The following is a 17,960-nucleotide window of genomic DNA, read 5'->3' on the forward strand; positions in this document are numbered from 1 at the left end:
TTTCTTTCTTTCTTTCTTTCTTTCTTTCTTTCTTTCTTTCTTTCTTTCTTTCTTTCTTTCTTTCTTTCTTTCTTTCTTTCTTTCTTTCTTTCTTGATATTTTGGTCATACTCCTAGTTATTTTATGTTATAACAACAACAAAAACAACAAATTGCTACTGTGTAAAATAAATAAAGACAGAAAGACTATTTTGATTTCAATAGGGAAAAGAATGTAGGAGGGATAATAGGAAACTGCTGGGAAAAGAATGTATGAGGGATAATAGGAAACTGCTTCAAAGTATCCTGTTACTTGTGATCTGTCACATGATGTTTCAAGTGTGTGCAAGTTTGAGAGCAGTGTTGAAGCAGGTAACATGAGGAACTATACAAGTCATTTGTTTTCTCCAGTAGGGAGTTATATATCCTTGGCCCTAGCAGGAACAGTGAAGATAAATCAGAAGCCAAGGCTGATTGACTACAGATATGCTTTGAAGTTCTTCTGAGTGTGAATACTTCTAGATATGAGTGTGTGTTCCCACCCACCTCAGTCAGAACAGTTCTTCAAGGGCTGTATCCAATTGACTGTGTCAGTTCTTATAAGTCTCTTTTCTACTTTAATCCTCCCATTTTTTTTTCAGTGAGTGGAACTATGCACAAATTCCTAATCTAGACAAATGTTATTTTTCTTAATACTCATTTTATACATGAAAAAATTGACCTTCATAGACATGATTTCAGGTTAATTTTTCAAAAGTTTAAACATACATTCAGTGTCTACTATTAATCATGCTTTCTACTACTTGATAGACTAAGAAATCATTTGTAGTTTAAGTGAATTAAGGAACACATTCAATTATTGCATATTAGTTTGTATTCTTCTTTTTCCTTTACCAGTTTGATTCTCTTGTATTTTAGTGCCATCTTAGGGTTTCCTATGTATTTTATCATGCCATCTGCTACCTTTTCTTTCCCAATTGGATTCCTTTTATCATTCTCTTGCCTATTTGCTGTATTTAGGCTTCCAGTGCTATGTTGAATAGTAGTGGTGAAATTGGAAGTCCATGTTTTGTGCTTGATCTTAGAAGAAAAGCTTTCAGCTTGTCATTATTTAGAATGGAATTAGCTGAGGGCTTGAGATATATGGCCTTGATTATGTTGAGGTTTGTTTCTTCTACCTCTATTTTATTGATGATTTTTATCATAAATGAATGCTCAATATTGTCAAATGTTCTTTCTGCATCTATTGTTATGATTATATGCATTTTATCTTTCCTTTTTCTGATGTGGTGAACTACATCAATCAATTTGCATTTGTTGAACCATCCTACTATGTTGGGATAAATCTCACTTTGTCGTGAAGCACGATGCTATTAACTTATTGTGAATTTGGTTTAAGATTTTACTGAGGATCTTTAGATCTATGATATATCAATGGACTACTACTCAGTAATAAAAAAGATTTTTAACATTTGCAACAACATGGATGACACTAGGAGGGATGGCACTAGCTTAATATTAGGAGAAACATATGAATAAAATGAGTGATTTAAAGCTATCTTTAACTATATTCTTCTAACTAGAAACTCTGGAAAAATTTAATCCATGTGTAACAGTACCAGCATGTTTCCATCAATGTAATTTCATTAATTCCAGCCACGCTTACCTTTAATCGTAATGGATCTTTCTGATGGCAATGATTATGATGGATGTGAAGAGGACCTGAAGATGAGTGAAATGAATCTTCCCCACCTTATGCATGCACTGAATCCAAGATAGGCAGTGTCCTCAGTATTTCTTTCTGGGAAATGTTTATGTGTTCACATTAATTCCTCTTGAAATAAGTATGCTTTAAATTTTCACAATAAATATTGTCTCTGTGAGAGCTGGATCCTATTTCATATATCCTTTAAGAGGACTTTCTGAAATCTCAAACAAAACAAAACAAGGAAGGAAGAAAAATACTTTCTTATTCTACTCAAAATATTAAACAACATATTAAATACAATATGCCACTAAAAAAATAAAATGTTTTTATTCAATATTAGAGATGTTCATAGGTTTTGACATTCTCCCCATCTCCATGAGGACACACATGGTATTTCCTGACAGAGCTATCTGTAATGAATATTTTAATCCTTCTCAGGAGGGCAGAATTTATAGCATTGCTGATAAAATAATCAGCATACTCATGGCATTAGTAGTTTTTCTTTTCTTTTTAATATCTAAAGCCTGTCTTTAGAGACTTTATGTTTTAAAGGCTATTTCTTGAGAAATTAATTAGAAAGGAAAATTATACTCATTTGCTTACTGAGTAAAACTACCATTGTCATCAAAGTCTGTGTTGAGTGTCAGAATATTCTTCCTTATGATGAACTGAAATGTTATTTACTATAACATATTTCATTTCTTGTTTTGAAAGAAAGTATAACTCTTCTTGAAATTATATGAAAATTGCTATCATGTAACCCTTAAACTTTTCCTTCTTTAGGCTAAATTGTCTCATTTAAACTTTTCTTAAGCTATGTGAATAGCAAAGCCTCATTACATTCCTGGTTGTCTTCTTTGTAGTTTATTTAATTCTTCTTTACTTTAACAAAGTCTCACTTAAATAATTTCATTTTCCCTTTAGTTCAAAATGATATCAGTTCTGGCATGACAAGCAATATTGAATCAAGCCTCCAACACAGTCCATTAGCATGTGAAATTTACAAAGCCACAAGTCTCTCTGCCAATCTGTATGTGGTTCGAGCATGCCACATTTGCCACCAACTAAGGGAAAGAACTTAGTTAAAGATGGTGCAGCAAGAGATAGATGATAATGAAGCAAGAAGGGTAGTAATTTAATCCTAGTTAAGTACTTTTTTGTTATATTTATCCATTAACAAAATAATATTACTACTTCTAAACACAAAAGCTCCTTCTAATGGAAGACTAGATGATACTACATACTTAATGTTTAGCAAAATAAATAAATAAATAAATAAACAAAAATAAAAATGATTAGTATGTGAAGAGAGGCTGGTGATCTAGGTTCTAGATTTGATTCTTTCATGTATTGAAGGTGCCATCTTAGCTAAATCATCTAATATTGCCACAGTTCAGTTTTCCTAGGTGAAAACTGGAGTTGAATGACATGATTTTATATTAATGTCATAGGTATCCAGGGAGGGCTAATGACTTTGTAAAGGTGTTATGTTGGAAATGTATTCAGGCTAACCCACAAAGCAGTAATAAAGACTCAAGTGATAATAAGAACTCTCAGTTTGAAAGCCCTCCAACATGTTTTTAATTAAAACTCTTTTCAAAAATCCAACTTTTATGGGTATATGTGTTTAATCATTTAGTGAGTCAAATCTATTTTTTAAGCATACCATTTTATTTAGAATACACTTTTTAAGCATCCACACTGAGTTTGTACCTTAAAATGATATTAGTATTCGGAATATCTGACCACAGAAGATCAAAGAACATTTAAATACACAGGATGAGTTCTTTTGATATGAAAACAAATGTGCAATGAATAACTTTAATTAAAATGTAGCACCGCTAAATATAAAAGACTGTGATATTAAAGAATGCTGTGAAAGAGCAAAATCAATAGAGTAGGATACATAGCAGTTGATTAAGTATATGACTCAAAACCTCCTCAGAAGCTAGAGAATTAAAGTACTGAAATAGAATTGGACACTCACTTTAAAAATGCCGATATATTTCATATTGCCCAAATCATTCATGACTGTAATATTGTTATTCTACAATCACAAATTAATAGATAATGTCAAAACTTGTGTAACTGCAATTGGGTGGTTATGCCAAGCAAGGATATTATTATTATTACCAGATGCATTTTGTATCATCAGTCAATACTGTTGTCTGTGGAAAGGAAAAGGTTGACACTGTCTCCAAGATAATTGCTTCAAGTGTTAATATCCACCAAATTAGAAGTAAACAAGATCTAGGTAAGGCAATCAAAAGTACTGAATGACTGAGGTGCTGAAGGGAGGAACTGTTAAGGAACTATCAATACAAATTAGAGCATGGTCTACTTAAAAATCTGATTAATTAAGACATGCAAATTACAGGAAATCACAGGAAAGAAGGAATTATAGAAACAATGTGGATATTTGGGTGAAAAAAATAGGAATGATCCCCACTGCATATATACTCACCTTAGGAAGAGGCTTGCTAGCTTAGAAAGAAAATCAAATTTATAATCACTGGTTATAAATATTAATATTTATAACATAAGTATTATGTTATAATCTTTATAACATAAAGATTCCCTACATAATCTTGAAAAAATGGTCTCTGCTATACAAGGCTAACTTTCCTCAATTTTATATTGGATCTAGTTATACCGGCTGTTCATAGAGTAATTCAAATGAGGTCACCTATATAAAAGCAATTTGTAACCTGTAAAATTATACTCAAAAGCTGGTTTATTACTCTTCACAAATGTTTCACAGGATCCTTTTCTATGTTACCTTTGCCCTAACCAGAGAAAGCTTTATTTAAGGGTAATGTCAGATAACCAACTTTGAAATCTTGCCAAATAGAATTACAGTCTCTACACAGCTGTTTAGCTACTCTGCAGCTTGCATGTCAAATTTTCTGAGGAAGGACTTTGAGAATCATAAATCACTCTTTATAATTCTGTCATTACAAGACTTATATGTTGACATAGTAGAAAAATTGCTTAGCTATTTCCCTCACAATAGATGCTCTGTAAAAGCATATTTTTTGTGATATTTATTTTTCTAAATGTGAATTCTGTCATAAACTTATTTAATATGTCTTCTCTTACATTACAAAGAACAATAATTTATTTATTCTCTTTGTAAATTAATAGTTCTTGCTGAAGAATACTTTCCTTGATATTTGAACATAAAAAAATCTTTTCCATTGACATTTTTTTTACTACTCTGCCCTAAGAATTATAATAGCAATCCACTCATGCAAATTTTTGTTAGGTCTTTTGGAAGACAGGCTTCTGTCTTTCAGTTACAAAATACTCTAGCTGGAGAAACTGGCATAGGTGGATGAAGATTTCTATAAGTATTATATTTATAATGATGTAATATAATTGCACTGTTCTTAATAATTCTCAAAGCACTTTTGTAAATATTATTTTAGTTGACCATTGCAACCATTATCTATTAATAAGAAATTCTTCAATACCAGTAAAAAGAAATGTCATGATTCAGGGCCCTCCCTGGTGGCACAGCAAGTTAAAGCACAGCAGTAAGAAGCTAAAGCCACTTCCGCATGAGTTTGATCCCTACCTGTCCCGGTGGGGTCCCACAGGGTGTGACAGACCTCTCCTGACCAGCCCGCTGTTCCCCTCACCAGTGTACTTCATCAGTTGGCCTGTTTACTCCCCACTCTGTCCCTAGTCAATCATCTCACTGCCCCTGCTCCTCTGGCCTGTACCGCAGTTCTGTATGCATAAATAAATAAATCTTTAAAAAAGTCATGATTCAGAATAGAATTTATTACCACTTAAATGATATTGGCAAATAATGCTCTCAGTGGAAAGGGATAAATGTTGTAGCTATCACAGAAAGGGATGTTAGATCAATTATTCTGTGGAAAGTTGCATTCATATTTTAATGTAGAGAGAGTTGTTAATGGGAACCTCAGAACATGTCATAAAAAACATTCATCAGGTGATCATACCCTTCCCTAAGATAGAAAGGAGCAAAGGGCAAAGAATATGAACAGGCAACTTACAAAGAAAAATCTCAAATGGCCAGGGACATACACTTCTTTTTCAAAGAAGAAAAAAAAAAGATCATAGAGGCTGATCAAAATACAGATATAAAACAAGGTGAAAAACAAATTAGGTAAGATATGTCTATAATGGTGACAATTGAAGTATTAAGTTTAAAAGGGACATTGTATTTCAGAATAGATTGTCTCAATAGACTTTGAATAAGTTTTAATGGCCATCATAATAATCTGATAATAATCTAGCGATGGAAATTTTGCCAAATATCAGTGAATTACATAGTTGGATGAAAGCTGGAGGAAAAAGGATAGTTTGCAAGAGGAAGAGAGTAGTAACTTATTGAAATTACTGCAGCTAAAGAAGAATTCCAAAAATCAAAAAAAAAAAATAAAATGAAAGGAATTAAATTATTTGGTGAAAATACCAAAACTTACCATTTCATCAGTAAAATTTAAAATCTAAAATGAAGCCTATTCTGTTGAGGCTGATTGTGCTCTAAAGAAACACAAAGGTAAATAATGCCCCAAAGAATTAGAGCAATGGAATCTTTCAGAATGCTTGGCAGGACCATCAAGACATCTTCCCATTTTTCTGTGATCAGAGGTGGCTGCTGTAAGTGAATAATGATGACAATTGAAGGAATAACCTAAAAAGAATATTCTAAGTCCTATTTTAGAGATGGATAGATCACAGGAGAAAAATCAATGAATAAATCTTGTTAGCTAGTATATCTGCTATTACATTTGAGTTGCATATTCATTGTGAAATTAGTCTGATTTAAACCTTAATTGTATATTTTTAATAAAAAAGTTGGAGTTTAAAAATTACACAAATTTTCTAACAGAGAGAAATGAGATAGAGACAAACGTAAAAAAATAACATTGTAGGGTAATGGGAAAGAGAATGCCAGTTAATGTGAGAAGGAAAGAGAGAACAGGAGCGAGAGGGAGGGAAATCAAATTGTGTTTTCAAAGAAGTACAGAATGACTAGACAAAGAGAGAAGTGTGACTAAACACAAGGTAGATCAACCCCAGTAGAAATGGCTGATTGACGTGAGTCATTCTATTTTCCTTTTCCACTTTAATACATTTCCGCTTCTGAAAATGTTGGTATACATGGGATTTATTGAAATTATTTAAACTGTTGTTATTGAAAATTAGGCCACATAAAGATTCTCAAAACTAGTTTTCCTCCAGAATCCCTGCTCTGGCATTCAGAGTATTTTGAGCTAAGAGCAATAAAATCCTTTGAGTCTGAGAGGAAGCTTCTATGATAGCCTAAACCCTTCATCCTTTCCTAATCTAGGAAGAAAAGGAGAAAGTCCAAAGCTTCTGCCCTTTTCCTAATCTAATCAGACTAGCAATCACTACTCTTTCTTTCATCTCCTAGAAGTATTAAGTTTGGGGAGGCGGGCAGCTCTCATGGAGTTGTAGATTTATTAGTGAATAGATCTTCTCCATCTAAGAATGTCATCCTTACCCTCAGAGAGTGAGATAATTCCTTCTTCTCTGTCCTGTGATATCCTCCTCCTTCACCTTCATACTGCAAGTTCCTCAATGTAAGACAAATATCCCTGGTCTGCTCCATTATTCTTTAGAATTTACAACCATGTGGATTCCCCATGTATATGCCGATAAATTAATTTTTCCTTAGCTAACCTGTCTGATACTGTTTGGCTTATTCATCCAGTCCAAAAAGAACCTAGAAGAGTATGAGACTGATTTCCTTTGTGCCTGACACTCTAATCTCATGCTTTTCAGAATTGACTTTGTCTCATCTCACAAAATTGGGTGAGACAATTTGTTAATGATTTATAAAATTTAACAATGAAAGAAAAGGAAGGAAAACATTTATATTCAATATCCAGAGTACTGTCACTTTATAAACAAGTTAATGAAGCTCATTTCCAGATTTGTGAGCTTTTATTTCAATTTGCCTTAGATTGTTTCATTCTTCTGAAATAACAACCATAGAAAATAGGTTTTTGGGCATAATACTTTTATTTATTATTTGAAAGTTAAATTTAGATGAGGGAGGGGGAATCTACTGTTCAAATTTCTAATTACCTAAACTACTACATTGACAAAAGTTAATTTATTATTGCATTTAGAATTCATTCAGTCTTCAAATCTTTCTTAAAATATTTGTTTACTGTAACATAATTGTGTAGAAAATCTAGCCTTCCTTCAAATATCACCATAAATTTTTAAAATTTGTTAATTGATGCTGTATAAATCATGAATAAAACCTGCATATAAATTTCATATGATGAAGTTTTGTATTTTTTGGTAATCAATTAGGTACTCTATATAGTTTCTGCTTTTTTTATTAATATTGAGGACTATACTGGACCTATCAGTTATGATTTTGTACAACTCTTCTTTTGTTGAAGAAATCAAACTGTCTTAAAAAAATAGGCGAAAGCTTGCATTTCAGTTGTTTGGGGAACTGTAGCAATTATTCACAACTTATTACTCATATATTTGTTATAATTTCTATTCATGCTTCTGAGAGAAAATAGTATGTGTTTCAGGTCTTTCATTAAACACCATTTGATATTTCAAGAAAAAAATACTGATCATTCTCAATAGATACTTCATTATAAGCAGTGAATAGACTACTACAATGAAATATGAAGTTTCCTCTCTTTTCTCCTAGAGTCTTTGAAATGTTTCATATATGAATTAATTTGGTGTGGAAAATGAACTTTTGATAAAAGAGTAATTTTTGCTTTTAAAAATATCACAATTTTTTTTAAAGATTTATTTATTTGTGCATACAGAACTGGGGTACAGGCCAGAGGTGCAGGGGTGGAGAGAGGATTCACCAGAGACAGAGTGGGAAGCAGAACAGGCAGATCAATGAAGTACGCTGCTGAGGGTAGAGCAGGCGGGTCAGGAGAGGTCTGCCGCACCATGTGGGTCACCTTTGGGGCAGGGATCGAACTCATGCTAAAGTGATTTTAGTTTCTTAATGCTGTGTTTTAACCCACTGTGCCATCAGGGAGGGCCGAAAAATATCACAAATTTTATTTGAGAATAGAAGTGGATTTGTTGAAAGATTATAAGCTAAGTACTTTTGGAGGAAAGGTCACAGAAATACTTATCTCTAAGGTCCTTTCAAAATCTAATCTCTTCATATAATTTCTTTGGTGTAATACTATTGTTCATTTTAGAATTAATTTTTTCCATTGCTTTGGCTCAGTTTCTTTCAAGCTGGAAGTCTCTTTGCATAACTATTTTTTTCTATAAGTAAATAAATTATAATAGATAAGGCATCTATTATAGTGCGTTTTGAAGCACTGGATGTAGTGGAATGCTGTATGTATGCGATTCATAAGTCTTTGTGACATATGTATGTATCTGTATATGTATATATATGCATATATATAAACTCAAATAGTAATCATTTAACTATGAGTGTTACTAAAGGACTCTGAGCTCATGAAATTGCCCAGGAAATTGCTTGAATCACTTACCAGGTCCAAGACTTAGTTTACTTGTGTGTACCATGTACATTGGGGATTAGATTGTGTGTAATATCTCTCTTAGATTTACATTTTGCTTTGAAAAGTAAATTATATTTTTAGAGAGACTTTTTAAAATAATATAGCAGTTTATTTTTACAACATTTTGTACCTTTTTCCATTTCAATTGTAATCCCCATGGGCTTCTCATCACCAAATCACCCATGCACCATCACCATAGTCCAGTGCATAGAGAGAGATTTTTACTGAGGTGTGAGGATACACTAGAAATTTCACTTATCAAGAAGCCTCAGATTGCAGGTACAAGGACTGTGTCTACCACCTCAACTTTCCTGTGAGCTAACATTTCCTGTGATATCTTAACTGATCTTTACATGTTGATTTATAGAGACCTCATTTTTTGATACCAGAGAAGTCCAGGCAACTGTCAAAAAAATGTAACTAACTTTGGAAGGCAGGAGCTAAGTCTTACCTCTGTGTTCCTAGCTCTCTGTGGCCTTCAGTTTCATCTTTAGTGACTCTGAATTTACTGTAAGCATTAATGGGCTTTAGAAAGATATTGGTGTCATGTCTAAGGTGACCTTGAGGATAACAACAAGCTGATGGATTCCCAGAAGTGCAGTCACTCCCTACCTTTTTGGCACACTTGTGACTTTCAGTTAAAGAAGAGGATTCTATTTTCCATTATGATCCAGTCTAATATGTCTGTATGAGAACTGCAGTGAGTTAGTGAAAAATACCACTGAGAATTATGAGAAGATAAAAAGGAAGATAAAGATGTTGGATTCCTTTAAAAATTTTTCTTTTAACACTCACTTTGCAAGAGAGTTTGCAAAAAGATCTATGTATAAATTAAATACTTTATTTATATTTGATAATCTTACATGAATATTTTTCTATCTTAAATCTAGTCTTGTAATAACTGGACAAAAAAGAGATAATTTGTTAGCTAGTAAAAAAAAAAAATGTCTGTAGATATGATATTACCTGTCACATAATTTTTTAGATAAAGTTTCATTGAAACACAACTACATATGTCTCTTTTTACCCTTTACCTCAGCAATAGGTGTCTCTGATACATTGCATAGTCCACAAGACACAAAATATTTTCTGGCTTGTCCTTTACTGGAAAAAATTGCTGATCCTTGGCTTACAACCTAGCTTTATGACAGGAGTCTGAGGGTGTAGTGTTATCTCGAGATAAAGACAAAAAATTTCCAGAAATTTTCTATCTCCCAAGGAAATTAAAATCATTGATAAAATTATTTTTAACTACTAGTAAAAATTTAAATTGTTGATAAGATATAGTCAAATCCTTTTCATAAAAAAACAATTCAGGCCCTCCCTGGTGGCGCAGCGGGTTAAAGCACTGCACTGAGAAGCTAAAGCCACTTCCACATGAGTTCGATCCCGCCTGCCCCGGAGGTGACCACATGGCGCGGCAGACCTCTCCTGACCCGCCCGCTGCTCCCCTCAGCAGTGTACTTCGTTGATCTGCCTGTTCTGCTCCCCACTCTGTCTGTGGTGAATCCTCTCACCCTCCACATCTCTGGCCTGTGCCCCAGTTCTGTATGAATAAATAAATAAATCTTTAAAAAAAAAAACAGTTCAAAAAATTAAGATATGAATGAAGGGTTTAATCAAAAATCCCACCCTGGAAGGCATCATATTTTAAAGCACTAAATACATTTCTCTAATACTTCTTTTCATTTCATGATATTTCCCTCCATTTAGTCGATCAGGAGATTCTATTAGTTGAGTTATCTTTATTCTTTGATCTTATAGATAAGTTTTGGTTCTTCTGTTTTCTATCACTAAAATAGCACTTTTTCTTCATCAAGAGAGAAATCTCAGCTTCAATCTTGCTCACTTTCTTTTACGTTCAGCTTTATCATAAAATTTTCTCCCAATTTTGTCTCTTGGTTTCCTTCAAGTCCACTTTCTTCACCCTTAATCTATGTTTGATTAAGTCAGGTTTATGAAATAATTTCAATTCCTTATGCAGTGATTTCTATTCCAAGCTAGTCTCTTCATTATCTTCTCCTAAACTGCTAGACATTTCTTTCTAACACTTGGATCTAATCATTCTGTTTTCTATTTGGAAATCTCAGTGACTCCTCATTGGCTAGAAAATAAAAGCCATGCTCTTTCGTGTGATATTTAAAGACTTAAATCATTGGATTTCTGTCTGAAATGTTCTTTCCTTCTTCTTCAGTTTATTAAATTGTTTTTAGTCTTCAAAGACACAGTGATAGACTTTGGTTTTTATGGGCTCTTCCTAACCAGTTGTTCTCATCCAGACTTAAGGTCAGACTTCTGTATTGCCTTGGCCCGGAGCACTCACCTCCTGCTAATGCAGCCCCTGCTGTGGCCTCACACTTAGCTTCCACATGGAGAAACTGCAGAAATCAAGGCATTCCTAGGAACAGGGCAGAAGAATTTTCATCTTGTGCAGAGTCCTTAGGTGACAGCACCAGCAGCCAATAATAGTTGCATTTTATGAACAATGTAACACATATACCTTGACTGTTTAGAAATAAATATGTGGGAGGGGATTCTGGAGTTTCTCAGGAATGGCTTAAATTTGGTCTTTAGGTTGTGATGTTAATTGGGATCAATTGCACCTGAAAATTGGAAGAGAACAAAGAAATTCATGTCACATTTATATAGCCTACCTCATGCCTTACCTGAAAATTGCTTATATAAATTTCAGTTATCATTCTGCCCCAAATCTTCTTTCAACCTCACCAACATCACCTCTCATCAATCATTTAATTTCTCCCTCTTCTTCTGCCACTCACCAAATCCACGTAGAATTGTTTTCCTAAAGCATATACTTTACATGTGTTGTATTTTTGGTATGATTTTCTCTCTCCCTGGAGTACTTGATCTCAATTGTTAACATGTTAGTTACTTTGTAATGCTTAATTAGTTCAAATGCAATCCCGTCTCTTGGTTCTTTAAAAAAAAAAAGGGGGGGGGAGGGCTTCTCTCTATGTGTTATTGATCTCTTAATCATTCACAATATCAAATAAATCATCAAGTGGTATTTTAAGTCTTATGTCTCTGTCCCCACTATATCATGATATACTATTGGCCTTTCATTACCCCAATGACTACAATAATGCTTTATATATAATAGCTCAATGAATATTATTTTTGTTACATTATTGAATTGAACTCTGATCCACGTGTAAGCCACAAATAGCTCTCAAACTACCATTGCCTGTAATGTTGATTTGCCCAGTCACTTCAAGCCGTTGTTGCCTTTTTCAAATAGAGATTATGAATTCACTTTAGTTCTTAAATTACACCCCTCAATTAACTTTCATAGGTTTTTCGTGTGTGTGTGTGTGTGTGTGTGTGTGTGTGTATGCTTTATAATTCAAATGAATCTCCCTGGAGGAGCCCTGAGAAGTCTTAAGTGATTCCTATCAAATGGTTGATTTTATGTGCTCATTGGGAAGTGTTTAGTTTTAGTTTATTGTTATACTAAATCCAGTCAAATTATTGAAAAAAATGTACTCTTCAATTTTATGTTCAAATGAGTTATATTCCTTGTATTCAAATGAGTTATATTCCATTTAGAAACACTTATTACAAACTCCAAAAGTATTAATATATGATATGTATGGGTAATTTTATATCTTCTTATAAACTGTTTGCTTACCTTAGAAAATAATGTTTCTGATAGCTAATTAATTTCAAATCCCAATGCAAAGAACTGCTTCATAGGCCCATTGAGAAATAAGCTGGGCATGATCTTATCAAACATTCCTTACTTGGGATTTATGGCATGGAATTTTATTGCTGTCTAACTTCAACTGGTGCTTCTAATGATTTATTTCCTTTATGGCATGTTTCCTTTTAAAGATTGAGATGAGCTTCTGTGCAAAGCAGCCACAAATGATTATCAGATGAGATGCAACACAAACTGACAAGATCAGTTCAGAATTCTCTAGCTTTCTTGTAACTCCCAGACTGATCTTTGACATGTACTCAATTCCTTTTTAAAATCTTGGTCTTCATTTGTACACTTTTAGTTTCCAAATAATTCTGACAGATCTGTCAGAAATAAGTCTCTGTGAAGTTTCTGTTAACAGCTGCTAGAAGCAGCTGGACTGATAGTTTGGAATATGACAAGTCAAGTCATTCCTTTTGGCATTGAGGGTTGGCTTGGTTTTAAAAATGTAAGCTTCCATATTCAGAGTTAAAATAGACAAAGATTGTGTTGAGTTTTTTAAATGTGCAGTTTCCCATTTATTCATTTAGTACATCTATAAGATAAAATGATATCAAATGCCAAATATAAATGTTATTAAGCTAAAAAATGACTTCGTTCGGATAGTTGGCAAAGGAAAGAGTTCATTGAGAAGGTGAATCCTAAAGATTAACCACTTTTAATTAACTCAAAGAGGAAATAATTGAACTTTATATTGTACTATAACTTTACTAATGGATAGATAGTTCATGTAAAAATTTCACATGGGCCTTGATTTTCACATGGGCCTTGATATTTATTCACACACACACATATGGATATATATATAATATATCCATCCTGTTTTAAACCATAAAATGATTTTATTCATTATTTTATTTAAGCTACATTATTATTTGAGATTATCATTTCTCTATGTAAACTGAAGTGTATTTTATGTTGTCCCTGGATTACAGTTTAAGAAGTTCAAGGTCAATATTATAAATTACATGTATTGAGAAAAGGAGTTTGTCTTTGCTGTTGAAAATTGAGAATATTATTTTATTGGACATCAGGATTTGTAGATATTTATCATGTAATTAAGGGAAGTAATCATTCAACTCTGAACTTCAGTTGTCCATGAATTACATTATTTATACATATAAAACTCAGGAGAAGGTATATTAGCTTGACATTGAAACAAGGCATCATAAAATGCAAAGTATTTTCCCCTAGTTTTTCTAGATGTTATTAAATGAGTTAAGATAAGCTTTATAGAGAACTATATAGATAACATTGGTGATGCTCCAGGCATCACATTGTCAGAGACATGATTAAGAAGTTGAGCATCTCAACATTAGACTAAATCACAATATATGCTATAATTGCAGTGAGGGGTAAACAGAGCAAGTACTTGGGTATGTAAAGAGGAAAGAAAATTAATGAACAGGAATTCTGTGGTTAAAAATCTGTTGTTCATACATAGTGTCACCCCACAAAGGACATCTCACCATCTTGGCCTAGCCCTTAATGCCCCAGAAGATTAAGGACAAGGACCATCAGGAGTGAGTTCAGGAGTGAGTTCAGGAGTCTACTGAAGCTACAGGAAATTTCCCTGAGACAAGGAAGGGCCTCAAGTGGGTTGCCTTTGAAGCACTCATGTCTAGAGTTTATATCCTGGGGAATTTTCCATGCTGATTTGCTATACCTGCACAGTAGTTACTGAAAAAATATGCTTCTTGGAATTTGTGCACTGTGAGTATTTTTGCTTGAGCAGGGATCTCTGCCTGTCTGCCTATTCATGCTATCCCCTCTCTAAGGAGATAACCCTGACTGCCATTAAAAGGAAAAGGGGTGATGACCATTCTGACTACTTCTGGCTGGAGAGGGCCTCTGTCAGGAGCCAGTAGTAGATTCTAGGAGTTCCGGGTAAAAGTGGGCAGAAAGGCTTATGGTGATTTCCATCTGCATCACCATCTGAAGCTTTATAGACTCTACATGAAAAGAGAAAAACTTTACCAGAAGGCTAAAGAGTAAGGGACAACGATTGAGAACTAGAAGCAATGACACTAACAGAACAAGGAAGAGTTAAAACCAGTTTGTTGATAGGATCCGCCCTTGGTGTGGTCCCAGATTTGTGTGACTATTTGATGTCCTAGGGTATGGAACCAGGCAGCTTTGCCTTAATGGCCTGGATAGCCTCCTTCATCTGGGAGTTCGAGTTGATGTCTGCACAGCAGGTCTTGTTAATCACCAACAATCACTAACCTGTTCAGCCAGGAGATAGTCCAGGGTTAGATAGTTATGAAAGACCACATTAGCAAGGCTCTTTAGAGACCCTTCGGTGTTCTTGGGAGTTCTTCCAGTATGGGAGATGTCAGCAATTTCTTTTGACATGATGGGCAAATCCATCCCCATGTGTGAAAGCTGGAAGTTCTCATCAGTACCAAGGCACTTTTGGCTGATGTGGGGCAGGGAAGTTAAGAGTGTAGTTGTAGATCTGGATGTTTGAGGATGTCTGGTAGGGCAACTCACATTGACTTGCATGCCATATGTTGTCTATATATGGATAGATGTGAAAGCTGTGACATGGAAACTGAAAGATGAAGGTGTGTTCCCTGCAGACCCAAACCAAAGAATTAGGAGCATTGAGAGGTGTAGGCTGGCTAGTGTTTAGAGAGCCCCTGTCCACTGTTGAGACACACAGGAAAGTCCCATGTGAAGTTATCATGGGCTGGAAGTTCCTGGGGTGTACAGTCAATGATGGAGGAGAGGTGTCATCATTTTTTGGGAACAGTTAAAGAGGATACCTGTGAAGGGTCTGATTTCCAAATCTTCCCAAGGGCAAACATGTGGCTCAGTGGAGTTAGAGAGAATAGATCTAGATGAGAAGTTTGAGACTGTGACATTTTCAGAGAAGTCAGACCATAGGTCTCTGTGGTCCTTGCAGTCCCAATACAGTCCCAATAACAAGGTTGTTACAAAGCAGTGCATTCATGGTATAACTGAGTTTTAAGACTTCCTAGTTAGATTAAATCCAGACAGTGGATGCTTTTGTTTCATATACTACCCCAGTGGTCTTGGAGCAGGGCTGGTGACTAGATACCATGGTGGTCCAATTGACAGAAAGTCTGAATACTAACTAGAAAGGCGGTGTTCTGCACCCTTGAGAGAGGGGTTAGGGAAACAGAGCCAACAGTTGCTCAGGTTTTCTCCCTGAGAAATAATTTTGGCTAATCTAATGATCTTACCTTTTCTTCAGTATAAAGCATCCATTTAAAATCAGATTTCCAGGTGCCACCATGAATAGAGAATTAAAGATTAAATGTATGGCAAAGTATTCTGAGCTTAGGAGTTTATGACTTATAGAGCCTTGGGTGAGTGAGATAGAGTATAGACAAATTCTCAAAAAGCAGACCAACAGAAACACCAAGAAAGTAAATGTCAAATGCAGCTGAGTGAGCTGACTCTCAAAGGGAGGCTACTTATCTTTCCCTGGTAAATCTCAACTTGAGATTCACAGCAAGAGTCAGGATGGGAGAGGAGGACAGATGGAGAGGTATCGGGACCAGAGTCCCTGGTTTCCAGGGCTTCAGCCAGGTGCAGTGAATCCAGGTATCTATCCCTGTCAGTCACCTGGTGGCTATGAGTGTTGCAAGGATTACCACACGAGGTCATGCCACTTGTGACCCAGGGAAGGAAAGAGTAAAGGGCCTTTAGCATCACCACATCTTCCAAAGAGGCTCCCAGGTTCTTGAAGAACGATGCTTGAGTATCACACAGTTTTTTCAGTCCTACAGGGGAAAGCATTTATCTACCCTGAAAATGTGTCAACCCTGACAAGAAAGGAACTGGAATCCCCAAGCCTGGGGAGGTGGCTGCCAGTCCTCCCCAGGGTGTGTGCCCCTGAGCTGTACTCGATCTGATTAGGAGGGTTAGTTCTGACACAAATTCACAGTTGCCATAAATTTGTTTGATAACCTTTTTTTTTTTTTTTTCTTGTTCTTTTTTTGCTATGAATACTTTATAAGCTATGAGCAAAATTAAATGTATTGACCAAAATGAAATGTCAGTCTGGTATTGGTATAACGTTTTGAGTCTCGTCCATTGGCAAGAGGTGGGGAGAAAAAACAGGCTCTTCTCATTGAACTGTAGCCAACCAATGGCCTGGAAGGTGCAACCCTTATTTAATGCCCACTGAGCCTTCTAGGAGAATACTGGGGTTGAATCCTTTTGACTAGATTGTTCCAAATCAGAAGAGCCTTCAGGGGCTATTATGAGAAAGGAATTTTCGTCAACCCAGTGGTTGCCTTTCACTAATTCATCCTCCCCTTTTGGTATTCCCAACCCAACAATGAGTGACCATCACCTCCTGTGAGAGGCAGACAGCCCTCAGATCTGTTGAGGCCTCTGTAGTATTTTATGTGGTATTCTTTTGGCATGAAAACATGTATCTCTTTCCACTTGCTGGTGTGGATATCTAGCACCAGGAACATGTATTTTGAGACTGTATGGACATCGACTCTTTTGCCCTTACTCAATTACAATTGGATTAGTGCTGTGAGTTCAGCTAGTTGGGCAGTAGAACCTGCAGGGAGAGGCTGGCTCCCTGTAGTCTCAGTCTGAGTCTCCAATGCATCTACTGCCCTCCTCACCACATGCTCCACCAGGAAGTGGCCATCATTGAAGAGGATCAAGTCAGGGTCTCCCAGGGGGTACACCTGCAAGTCATTGTGGGCTTCACAAGTGGCCTGGATTACCTGGCCACAGTTATGCTTAGGTTTCTCAGTGTTTTTGCCCGAGCTTGGGAGGATGGTGGCAAGATTTAGGACAGAGCAGGTTTTAAGTTTAATGGAGGACCCTGCCATCATACTGGCTTCTCATTTCAGTAAACAAGCATCTGTATGCCAAATATTACCCTTGGAAGACAGTAAGTCAGCTCACTCCTGGGTATTAAGTGGAGAAACAGGTATGCAATGGCTGTGATTCTCTGCAAACAGGCAGGCTACCCCTTGACCACCAAGCCCAACTCCTTGCAAAGAAACATAAGCTGGTGGGCTGGG

The sequence above is a fragment of the Condylura cristata genome, unplaced genomic scaffold, assembly GCF_000260355.1.
Source record: "Condylura cristata isolate star-nosed mole 26May11 unplaced genomic scaffold, ConCri1.0 scaffold00001, whole genome shotgun sequence".
NCBI lineage: Eukaryota > Metazoa > Chordata > Mammalia > Eulipotyphla > Talpidae > Condylura > Condylura cristata.